This window comes from Lepeophtheirus salmonis, chromosome 4 (genome assembly GCF_016086655.4).
Source record: "Lepeophtheirus salmonis chromosome 4, UVic_Lsal_1.4, whole genome shotgun sequence".
NCBI classification, from domain to species: domain Eukaryota; kingdom Metazoa; phylum Arthropoda; class Copepoda; order Siphonostomatoida; family Caligidae; genus Lepeophtheirus; species Lepeophtheirus salmonis.
In genome coordinates, this window is record NC_052134.2 from 21,402,921 (window position 1) to 21,416,546 (window position 13,626).

Sequence of the window (13,626 nt, forward strand, 5' to 3'; positions counted from 1 at the left end):
ATAATCTCTGCCACCTCAATTTTGGCATCCAGAAGGTTAGAAATCCTCTGCATTTTTGCTCCTTGCTCACTCATGATGAAAGATTTGAGAAATGTTTATTATTGTTTACTTATACAGAATGGACAGTAAAAAATAACGAAACCTGTCTATTTTAATTAAATAATTAGCATTTATTAAAAGTTCACGTTTTGCGTCCGAACCTTGTATATTTTTTTTTTGGGAGGGGGCTTGGTTTTTGGAATTTGTTTTTAAAAAAATATTAAATTTTGTAGACTAAAAAATTCAAAAACCTACAGTTATTCACAAAAAATTAAATCAATAGCTACTCTCATTAAATTTCAAGCATTACATTTTTTGGAAAATGTTTTAAAAATCTTTAGCTATTCACAAAAAATTTCAAAATTTATATTTTAACTATGAAATCCCCATCTATTCACGAAAAATTAATTTTTTCGGAAAAAAATTACAAAAGTTCGTAGCTATTGTCTAGAAATTAAATTTTTGGGGAAAAAAAAAAAAAATTATTTCAAATATTAAATTTTCTAGTAAATGGCAATCATTTCTTTATTTTTTTTTGGATAGAGGGGCTACAACCTCTCCAGACCAACCCTTGTGGACGCTTCTGTTTTTGCTTAGAATTTACAACTCTAAGTTATTATTAGAGGAAGAAAGACAGAGATATACATACACCGAACATCTCAATGAATTTGCGCCTAACTGTAATAAATCAATTGATTTTTCAAGAGCTAATTGCATTTAGTATTGGTTTTATTTGTGCACGATATTTATGTTATGTACAACCATATAAAATATTAATATTGAAAGAATTAGAGGGAGTCATAAATATTTTTTTATTTATTACACAAATATATATTGGACCTTTTATATAATATAAGCATTCCATAGAACACATTAGGGGAATATTTTTTTTTACAATCCCATATCCCTGAATTATTTTTAAATGAATAAAAAATATAGAATTTGAATAAAATTAAATTTTAAGTCAGTTTAACTAAACAACATCACGCATAAAAATATTCAAACTTATGTTATATACAGTTTTCGAAGTACAAATGATAAATAATTATGATTGTTCTGCAAACTTGTGAATCCAATAAATAAAAACAAGAATCCAAAAGCTTCGATCTTTCAAGAATCTAAATTAATTGTAGTACAGTTTAAGATAGAAGTACTTAATGTGAGAGATGAGCTATTTTTTTTACGAGAGTTCTATTAGTTTAACACTCTGAAATATTCATCACAGGGGATACTAACTTAATATATTTACGTTTTTGATTAACTCTCTACGACCTACAGATACGAGAACCGTGAACTGCTTTTGGGTTGCAATATACAAATTAAGTAACATTTATTTAACTTCCATTTGAGTGATATAATTTTAACCATTACATGTAGGAACCAAAGGCAAATGAGGATCAGGACTCCCCCCATATTCGTGGAGGACATTTTCGCTGAATAATATTGGACTTTTTGTCCAGAAAAAATGTTTAAAATGAAAATGAATGATTTACATGGGCCATTAACACGATAAATACTTGGATGAATACGGAACAATACTGGATCAGCTAAACTATTAACGTTTAGGATTTTAAAGATATCCTACCTCCATAAGTATATATATATATATATTTCAATTTTAGAAACATGTATAGTAAAAAATTGGGAAAAAGGATTATGTCTCTAAAATCCCTTGGCAGGCAGTCACACAAATTATGACATAGCTATTACTAGAAGTGTATAAAACATGTCGTAGAAGGCGGTGGTTCTAGTTGGAATCTAAACCCAAAAGCGATTTTTTAATCCTCAAAAGTTGCTCTGTTTATTTAATTCTTGAAGACAGAACACATATGTATAAAGTAATAACTAGTAAATGTGTGCATAAAAGATGTGGATTAACAATGAGGGTTTGCTCAGAAGTTACAAGTTCTTTTTTGGACTCGGAGGAAAATTTAGAGTCGACATCTGAATAATTTCAGCCATGTAGGTCCTTCCTATGCACAGAATGGTATTTGTGTTTATTTCTTTCCTCTCACAGGTGCTTGCAGCTGATGTAACGAAACTTCATGACAGCTAAGCTGACTTCCTCCAAAACATAATTCCAATTTTTGGGATTACTACGTTCATTTTCGGTTTCATTTATTTTTAAATAGAGACGATACTAGGGAAAAATTGCCCTTGAGAAAATTGCCCATATTTTGTTCAAACTTGATGATGAATAATAACACATTATAAATTCCCTTAATATTATTTATCAAAAATATCGAAACATGTTTGTTTATTCTACTCCCCAAGGGAGTACCTTCAAGAGTGAGTAATATCATTGCAATACAATTTCCTTGCAATTTTTTAAATTCAATCCAATCTACTAAGAAATGGATGGATAGGATTTGGAAGGAGGGGGGAAGGATGAGGAATAAATAGCCAAGAGCCACTTAAAATTTAGTTGAATACTAGTGTTGAGACTCGGTCCATCATTAATTTTTATTTTTTTTGGTTCGGTCTTAAGTGATTGTTTATAGACCAATTTGGAGCGATTTTTCGATCTAGACCGGGGTATCAATCTGTCTACCGATTTTTTACGGTCTCAAGTTGTGGATTGATATTTTTTTGGTCTCAATTTATAGACCGATTTTTCTAGTCTCATTTATTATGAGATACCAAATTTCTTTGTATCTAGATCAACTATTTTTGATATTTAGAAAAAAAAATAAAAAGTAGACGATATCTTCTAGAACAAATACTGTATACATATTAGAGACGATAGGATTAAAAATAATACAAGCTATCTCTTTTCAAACTTCGTATGACGTCATTGTACTTGAAATAAATATGATGTCACGTTATAAACAATTTATCTATAAAATCGGTTTAGACCGATTTTTTGGGACCGAACTAGAGCGGTCTTTTCCTTTGGACCAATCTAGAACGAATTCTTCTATGATACCGGTGCAGACCGAGCCTTTTTGTTGGATTGAATTAACTCGGCCCAATAGAAAAAGAAAAATATAACTGTCTCAGGCCAGACTAGGATTTACAGACCAAAGCCCAACACTATTGAATACTATCCGCCCTAAAATTGGCCCGGGCGTAGTGTGAAATTGCTAAAAACTACTGCCAATTCATCCAAAACATCAAAAAACCTTTCTTTTACCAAAAAATTGTTTATGCCCAAGTTTGGAAAACATTCAATCATACTTAAAGAGACTCTCAGCTGTTTACTCGCTCCCCTTCCTCCTTTTATATTGCATAAAATTACTCACACTTGAAGGTACTTCTTTGGAAAATGAAGCAAATAAATATAATTTGATATTTGTCATAAGTAATATTAAGCAAATTTATAATGTGTTATTATTCATCATGAAGTTTGAACAAAATTTGGGCATTTTTCCTATCTGGAAAATTTCCTCCAGGACAATTTTCTCCAGTGCAGTTTTATGCGTACGAGACGGGACATATATTATGTAATACTGGCTTTAATATAGGTTATAAGACTCACTTTTTAAGCTTACATATACAGTTGAGTTTAAAAACTGGCTATATACTTATATACCCTCTCTTGACGAGTTAATAAATAAAATATGCAAATAAATGAATTTTTTCCCCACATTCTTTATTCTTTTATCCGCTATTTTCTAATTTTGAACTCTTCCAAAATACCAAACCTGGTTTTTGATGTCTTAATGCAGGTTTGACTATATATACATAACCTTTAAAGTAGTTGATGCGTGATTATTTTGTATATTGTAATCAAATCAAGGTGATTTAAGTCATTTTTAACTAATATATTAACTATATATTCAAAGGCAAAACAAGAAATGATTTTTTTTTTATTTCAAGATGTCGTTATCCTAATGTATCTTTATTCTGTTAAATAAATTTATACTCTCATATCGGATATAAATCTTATTTTCTTCGTTCTAAAGTTCAGAGTAATGCTACATAAGTATAAACACATTGATGTAATCTCTATGGAACCATCTCGAAGGATTAAAATAAGGGTAAAGGATAAAACGTATCTCTTGTAATAGAAGAAGAAAGGGAAATAAAAAAAAATACAAAACAACAAAATAGCAAATAAATAAATTTTCAAACGTCTTGGAAAGAAAGTGTTCAAGTGATGATATATTATTCACTCACAACCTCGACTCTCAAAAAGGAAAGGGAAAATTTGAAGAAAAAAACAAAACATGGCAACTTGCCTTTTGTATTTTTGTTCTTGTCAAAAGTTATTTATAAATTTGATATCAAATATTATATTAATATAAGAATCAATGATTTAATATGAAAGGATGCAAAGGACAAAAGACGGTCCATGATTTATACAAATTAAAGGAATTTGTAATAACCTCAAGTCTACTCTGAGTCCAACAAAGAATCAGTCTAAAAAAACTGAAAAGACTGTTGTCCAATCAATCTATTATAATTATATAATATAATATAAATTGTCATGGTTAAGATAAAGCCTTATCGGTCTTTTATGATAACTACAATAGCTAAAATGACATATTTATTAGTGACGTCATTTCAGCTGTCATAACTCTTTTCAAGGAATAAGATACCTTAATTTTAAAGTAGGAAGTGTCTGGCTAGAACGTTTAATACTCAAGTGTTAAAGGTATTAAGATATCAGTCCTACCTACGACTGATCCAAAACTACTTATCACTACCCAAGAAATCATCAGAGTTAGACTTTGTCTTTCATCAGAATACGCACAAGTAATTTCTTTTCTTACTATGATTTACATGTGATAGTACTCATAATTGTCTAGAGTAATTAGGTTTCGCAAAACTGAAATACATTGCTTTAAAAATGTACAAGATAACTCTTTTTCTATTCGATTTCAGGAAGACACTACTACGTAGTTAATTGATATATATATACTCTCTCTTCAAGACCTAAAAAATAATGATAACAGCTGAGGAAGTTGAGCAACACTAAAAAAATAGTCTCGTACTGGTCTAAGGTCATATTTTCTACAACTCAATTCAGTGATACCACAACCACTTGTGACAAAGATACCAACTTCCTGCCTCTGTTTTACCGAGTGGTTGATTAAAATCTGACCACTTTTAATTTTAAACAAGATATATTTTATTAATTAAGAAAACAATTTCAACAAAATTATTACAATAAATAAATATTTGCCAGAGCTTCATTCATAATTAATGTAGCCGCCATTAGAGGCAATGATGGCTTCCAGGTGGAGGCATAAGGCCTGGGACCCACTGTATGTGTAGTCCTCAGTCATGGCTTTCCAATGCTGGCTGAACATGGCTTTGAGGATCTCGGTGTTTGGATGACCGCCACTGCAGGCCTTCGCCTCGACAAGCACTCAAAAGGGGTAGTAGAGGGGCTTGGCATCAGGGCTGTCAAGGGGCTAAAAGTGTCAAAAAAGAGTTCAAAAGAATAATTAAAAAAAAACTTGTGACGAAGGAAATGGGTTCTTTCAATGTTGGTGTCAAAAGTGGCCTCTCCATCCTCAAAAGGCTGTTTTCTTTTACTCCTTTGTGTCTAGTTTGCCCTTTTTGACAGAGTCCTTGTTCCTCTCCAATGTTTTGGATTTACTGGTAGCGTCAATGCCCAAAGGCTCCGGGAATGGAAATTCGTCAATCACGTCCAAGTGTCATTTTCTCGACTCGCAAGTAAGCTAGAGAGCTCAGGTATGTTTTGTTTTGTAACTACTTGTTTATACTTTAATAGATCGGAATATGAATTAATTTTAATCCCTCAACCTTAATTAATTATTGAATTAGTAAGTGCCTATATTTCAATGGACAACTCGGTAGAATAAGTGTAATATTTTTATAACAAAATTTAAAATTTCTTGACTGTGACGTTACTATTATATAATTTGGCTGCCCATTTGCAACTCATTCCTTCACCGCTCACTCTAGTCATAATCATGATTAAAAAGTATAACAATCTTAGTGAAAAAATGATTTTTACATTATAAAAAATTTATTTGCTTAGGTCTGTCCTAATATGGCCAACACCAGCAATGCTAACGTTCCTAGGAAACCCGTTATATACATCACAGCCTTAGCTCACTTACATAAATAATAAATTACACTGTATTTTGTTATCAGCTGCCGATTTTCTCCTTAACCTTTACATTTTAGTATTCTGAAACTTGATTGTTTGAATTTGAATTATATGTTAACTGTAACCTGTGAACCATTCTCATTAATGATTAAATAATAATTGAACCCTAGTTGGGAACAATGGGTTTACCACTATTACTACCTGATTTTTGACGTTTTTTCTGTTTCTTTTTAGAAGCAGAATAGGCTGTGAGATACAAAATCACGATGTTGCCACGCTGATATTAAAATATACAGTGTATTTAATTATCAACTGTCGATGTTTCTGTGTCTTTACTCCTAATCAGTGTTCAAAAAGTTAATTGATTGAATTAGAATTGTCTCTTGTTAATCTTTGAACACTTCCCTTGCCATATTGAACTATAATTTCATTGTTAGAAAAAATTGACTAACTACCGACTGACTTGGGGCCTTTTTTGTGCTTCTTTTCAATTGAAAAGATGCTGAATACATTAAAAGTAACGACGTGGTATGTGTTGATTGAGATAATTAATCTTTTTGAAGGATGCATCAAGAACAACAGTTGTGGACTAGCAACAAACTAATATAACGATATTTTCTTTTTACTTTTCTTCAGGATCATTGCTTAATGACATTCAACAGATAATCATTCATCTAAAGGAACTATCAAAGAATGAAAAGAGGTGGGATGCATTTGTCGTAGGGATGGGTATTAATTACATAGAATCTTTAGAATTACAGACTAATGGATAACTGCAAATAAGTTACTGAGAACTAGTTGTTATAACGGCTGTCAAAACAAAGAATTTATAATTGCACGTGAACAGAGTTGCATAAATATGACTTGTCGATATGAATATAAATTTAGTAATCCGGACAATCTGAAAAATATTTACAAGTATATCCGTTTAGCTGTTCTAATGTTTTATTGGATCAGCTGCATACAACTGTGATAGGAATGGAATAGATACAAATCTCACTCCTTAAGTAGAAAGGACATATGAGAGTGGTCTGAAAGTACAACTCAACATAAAGATGGTAGCACTTGTAAATACAAGCTAGTCACATCTATATAGCATATCTTGACAGTTACTCACCATAGTTTAAGCCATTTTGGACGCACAATTGTAATGCAACAGTTGTTTGAATGAGTTAATATGAGTGTTTTTGTGAAAATGGAGAAAAATCAAGTATCGCTTTGTTGGTGAAGTTTATGCACAATAAATCCAAGTTTTAGCCACGATGAATGACTGTAGATTGAACTTGAATACACCATTATACGCCCGAAACAAAAATACAGTCCAAACAGTGTATTTCAAAGATTTTCGTCAAATGAAGAGACAATCAATCACCTTTGGTTTGGGGTTTGCTCAGAAATTTGATAACTTTATTTTTAAGAAATTATAATTTTAAAGGACATTCTTTGACGGGTTTTCAGAAATTGGAGATGATTAAGTCATTAAAATGTTTGGGGAAGACGAAATCCCTTGACAAATGAAAATTTGAAAGTACGAAAATTACTAACCCGTCATCAGGGCTATACATTAATTTTTTTCCTAGCCTTGTAGGACAGATTTTTTACATACCCGACAAATAAAACACTTGCTCTAAAGCTTGAAGATCCTGTATACATTTTGTGTGACGCTTTGCGAATGTGTAAGCTGTGCTTGACGCATGCATGAGGGTTATAAGTAGGAAATAATAGCTTTTAAAATAAAGCTGAATCCAATGCTACTAAAACTGTATCTCAGTTCAAGACGATCTTAGTTTGGATAAATTGGTACTACCTATCTGCTCGGGACAGCTACTATGCTCTATTAACCTGTTCTACAGAATATTTTGCCTGTCCCAGATAAGGGGACTAGTGTTAATGTAAAGCCCTACGCGTCATTTTGTGTCCAACAAAAAAACATTTTAAATACGCTCATAATTTCTTTATTGTTGAGGTTTGTTGATTATAATATGGAAAGTTCTGGGAAATAAATTTTTTATATACGTATTACATCATCATGCCTGATGGATGCAGTAATCAAAATAATAAAAGGAAAAACCTTAATTAAGAAGAACGTATCGAATACTCTTACTTTTCTTGAGTACATACCATTAAGCTAAAAATAAGTAATTGGCTGCCTTGTCTTATTCTTTATTATAATATATAAATTATCGATAGGATATTCATTTGAAAATAAATTATGTTAATTACTTAATATATTCATACCTATGTGTGTATAAGTAGAACATCTCTCATTAAATGAGTTTTTTCTTGTTTGAAAATTATAATTGCATACATAAATAATACGTATTAATATTTATTTAAGAGTCTTTTCTATTGGAAAAGTGTACCATGCACTATTAATTTTGTCAGATAATACTAGTAAATTTGTGGTGCATTCACATAAAAACAATCTTGAACATAAATCAAGAAAATAAGAAAAACCCAATAATAATTTTTTAATTTAGATGTAGGGCTGGAAAGCAAAACGTGGATTGTTAATAAATGCTAATTATGTAATTCAAATAGACAGGTTTTGTTATTTTTTTCTTGCATATTCCGAATCCCCTGTCCTTTTTGCATAAGTAAACAATAATAAACATTTTTCAAATCCTTCAACATGAGTGAGCAAGAAGCAAAAAGGCAGAGGATCTCAGACATTCTGGATGCCAAAATTGAGGTGGCAGAGATTATCGACATTGTAAATTGCCCCAGGAGCCCCATTTTCAAGGTGGCCAATATGAAAAAAGACAATTTAAAGCGGAGTGCATCTTTGACATCAAAAATACTGGATCGGAATCGACGAAACCAAAATAACACGTAATTGGCTACTACAGTATCTGGACCATAAACACTATTCACATTTGAAGCCCCCTGGATTGTGTTGAAGAAAAACTGTCAAATAAGACGTATTTTCTTTCTTCTGGTGTCCATCTTTGACAACCACTCAAGCAATTCTGACTCTAACAATCAGACAACTGTCTGATGGGAAGGAGACTGAAGACAGTCAAACCTGGTCTAATTACTACAAAGTGGAAAGCCTGGTTTACCAGGTATGTGCCTATGAAATGATACTTTTTTTTATAATTTTGAACGTTTATTGTGAAAAAATAATAAAAATTTAATTTTCAAAATATGCACCTTCGCTAGCCCCACATTTTTCTCATCCTTCAGGCAATTTATGTACGCCTTTCCAAAAAAAATGTTTGTCGTTGCCTCCAAACCAATTTTTTGGCTTCAGCGGGAGAATTGAAGCTTAGATTATTGAGTTTGTAGCCCATCGATGCAAACAAGTGATAATCAGAAGGCACCAGGTCTGGTGAGTAAGCAGCATGAGCAAGTGGTGCACAGTTGTACGATTCAAAAAGCTGGCGGGTGGTTATAGAGCGATACGGTGGTGCGTTTTCATAAAGGAAAATTACCTTGTGTTACCTGGCTTCATATTTTGGGCATTTTTGGCGTATAACATGCTTCAAGTCGGCGAATTGTTGTTGGCAGCGATCACCATTAACGGTTTGACAGGGTTGTAGAAGGTCATATCATATGCCACCACACTGGTCTCAGAACATACACAGCATTGCCTTCTTTCCGAAGCTCTTCATTTGTCACGTCAAAATCACAACTTTGGAATTCTTCAAACTGCCTGACGGACTGTGCTCTGCTTAGAATATGTCCACCGTAAACTCCCACAAGCATTTGAGGGGATTGCGAAAAGTTTTTCTTCAATTGGTAACAGAAAATCAATGATGTCCGCACATCGTAGTTTGTAAGCACAAAATTAGACATTTTTACGAGGGAAAAAAGTGTGTTGTTGAATGAAACTATACAAACAATGAATTAAATATTGTTGACACATGTGGAAATAAGCATTTGTATTTTTGGACCGGTTTATAATGTCTAACTTGCGACACCATGAGACTAATTGCCGAAAGTCTCATTTCATAGGCGCATAACCATCACTGAAGTTGAATTTAAGTTTTGTTATAAAAGTCCAACTGCAAAGAAAATCCCGTTTCTATAAAAAAACAGATGGTGAAACATAATTTATGTCTAATTCTAACATATTTAAGAGTTTATTTTGAACAAACTTATTCGTATTTACATACACTTTAAACGTTCATTTATTTTTCTTCAAGAAGTACACACTTTTTGGAGTATTTCTTTCCCCTCAAACAAGAAACATTCTCAATCACATAGGCTATTTATTTTGAATGAGAAAGTTCTTGAGGTTTGAAGATTATAATATGCAAAGGTTTTAAAAATAAGTTGCAATTATGGAGATATATGATAGATGTGGTAACTCGCCTTCGGGAGAAGCTGGAATTTCTGTCTGATAAAAATAAGAGATATTGACAATATTGAAATATTGTATATCAAATTATAGTTAACTATTACTTTCAAATCTTATGTTTTTGGAATCGTTCTGCTTACAAGTGATCGAAATATGTTAAAATACCTTAGCTTTTCAGTGGCTCTATCATAACTTGTCAAGGGTATACAATATACATGGTGCATAAGCTATCTTTTCCACGAAAAATGATTTTTTCTTAGACACAATTTTCTCTCTAACCAATTATCAGATTAAAATAAAGCTAGATTCTGATAGCTTGATAGATTCTAATTTATTTCATTTAATAAAATTTCTTCCTGCCTCAATTACAGTCTTTATTTCAGGCCGAGAGCGCGAAAAGGCCTTTTCCACCTGGTATCTTGGCAAATCCCTGATTTACTTCTTCCTCTAATAGGGTAGTCTTTGGTGTTGTAGGGAGTTCGATTGGTTTATCGTTCGATTGCACCCCGTACGCAAAAATCCATGAGATTCAGATCCGGCGAGTTTGGAGGTCAAAAGACCGGCAAGATGAAGCCGTCAAAATAATCTTGGAACCATTAGAGACTTTTCTTACTGTTGCCTCAAATCACCTTTACGGGCCTCAAATTCCCTCTTAACTTTACAAACGAACGTCTCACTGAGTCCCAGAGTTCGAGCAATTGTTATGTTGTCGCTCCTGGTGCGGATTCCAAGGAGGGATCCGTGCCTTTTTGAAATATTTAGAACAATGATACGCCAATTGATTCCATTTTTCCCAACTAGTGCACGTTTAAACAATTCATCTATAAAAAAAATCAGCTGCCTATGTGCCTGCGTTTCCCCATAAGAAAAGGTCAAAGTGGCGGCACAGATGGATTGAGCACCCAGTAATTCGAGATCTTCAACAATCTTCATTAAATGTATCTTATTCTCTTTCATTAAATCAACATATTTTGATTGTTAATTTTTAGTTACGTTGTTTGAAATAACTACATATAATATAAACTTTATTTCCCAAACAAAACTTATGTCTTCCCATAATCATAATACTCCCTAATGAAAACATGATAAAGTTCTCTTCATCAAAACTTAAAATGCCAACAATAAAATTATCTGTTTATAAACTTCATAGCTGATTCTGATACTTTTTCAAATGAGATAAAAACGTTATGTACAATAGGGTGGCCCTTAAAAAAATCAATGTTTTACTTTTAACTTGTCTACCCCTTCCATTTTGTTCAATTCATATCAATAAAAACTTTATTGTGCCATGTATTTCTGACAATGTGTAATTCATATTTAATATGTGAATGTTTTGCACAATTTTTTACCTCGTCCGGTTTTTTTTGGAATTGCTAATCGGCAGAATGAATTTTCTTTTATTAAGCTCTTGTCAATATTATTTAATCCCTGAGTAGTGAGCTTCCTTTCCTACTACAATCAATTATATTCAAAACCCGATTGAAGATTCATGTATGCTCATAAAAGACGGAGAGCAACATTAAAGATTGTTTTCGGAGTTATTTTGCAAGTCCTTGTTGGAATCCGAATAGAGTTGGGGATTAACATCAGAGTAATTCTTGTCGATGTCCATGTTTATTTGCTTTTTCCTTACAAACGGCTCTTCTCTAAAAAAGTCCTTTATATTATCAGGTTTAATATGTTGATTTTTCAATTTTTTTTATATACCCAAAATACACATAATTTCCATCACTATTTATTATGTATCGAGGAACCGTCAAACATTGCTTTAATAATGTAAATTTGCTTTATTATTATGGGAGATATATCTCCAAGAAATCCTCAGCGTTATTTTACGTTTTTCGTGGGTACACACGTAATTACTCAATGCTTAGATATTTTCTACTCAAGAATTAAAAAATAATGATAACAGTTTGAAAAAAAACCAAAAAAAAAACCACAAACATTGTTCAAGTTGCCAACAACAACTAAAAAAAACTATCATGCTAAAAATGCTCAAGACTTATAACTCTAAATATAAGATCTAGTAAAAGTAAATCAATTTTTTATTTTTTTTCCATTAATATTTTATCTCCTTGGCAAACAAAACAATACTTACATGACAATTTGATCTGACAATTTCCCTTATTTTATCGACATTTTCGAGAATTGGTCTTTCAGAGCGTGGTTCATCTGTGACATTGAAATTACCGGAACAGAATTGAAGAAACTAAAATTGTACACGAGTAGTTGTTAAAGCATCAGGACTATAAACACTATCACGTTTTAATCCACCTGAATAGTGTTTTCGCCTTTATCGAAGAAAAACCGTAAATTAAGGATTATTTTCTCTTTACTGGTGTCTATCTTTGAGGAACCCTTAAATAATACTAACTCAAACAGCCACAAAATTGTCTGGAAGTTTTTGTAGTACAACTTCTTATCTTTCATACCAATAGCACTTATAAACGCGAGATACACATGACTAAAGACATCCATTGGGAAAATAATTTATTTCTTTTACTAAACCTAGTATATGTACTTCCATTTTTTTGACACGCTAAGGTTTAGCTACAGACACCCGTTACTAAACATAATTTAAATTTACAATGATATTTTTATTTGATTCGGTTATCTACTCTCCTTTTCTGTTCTTTTCAATATGAGGCTATGAACTATATCTAACAATGATTGTTGTACAAAAAGTGAGCCCTCCTCAGACAATTTAACAATCAGACAGATCAATTTTGCTTTATGAATATACGATTATCCGCTAAAGAAATTGATATCCTCAATTCGTTCCAATAATGCAACATTAAAATACTAACTTTGTCTGTACGCATACATAAATATAATGCCTAATCCAAGCCTTTACAGTTTTAGGTTTTTTGTAGTTTCAATATTCCGTTCTTCTAATTTAACATCTTTAATATTAATATAACACATTTAATATTTAGAGTATTATTAAGTACTTTATCTAAACGAACAAATATCTGTTGCACTCTTCTCTTCTTGAAAATATTTGATAAGATTTGCAAGTTTTACATATACAATAATTAATTTGGTATGTTTGTTTGTGGAAAGTTGAAGTTTTCAATTGAAGTTGGTCTTTCCTTAGTGGCTGTATTTCTATTCAGTTAATATGTTTGATAAAGTGATAATTTTATGAATTTGTTGTAGATAAATTCCCCGAATTAATATTATAAAAGAAATTGATGAAACCACGAAAATTATATCAGTTTGTTTAAAAATATTGCTGGCTACAAGTTCTTTTTTTGTG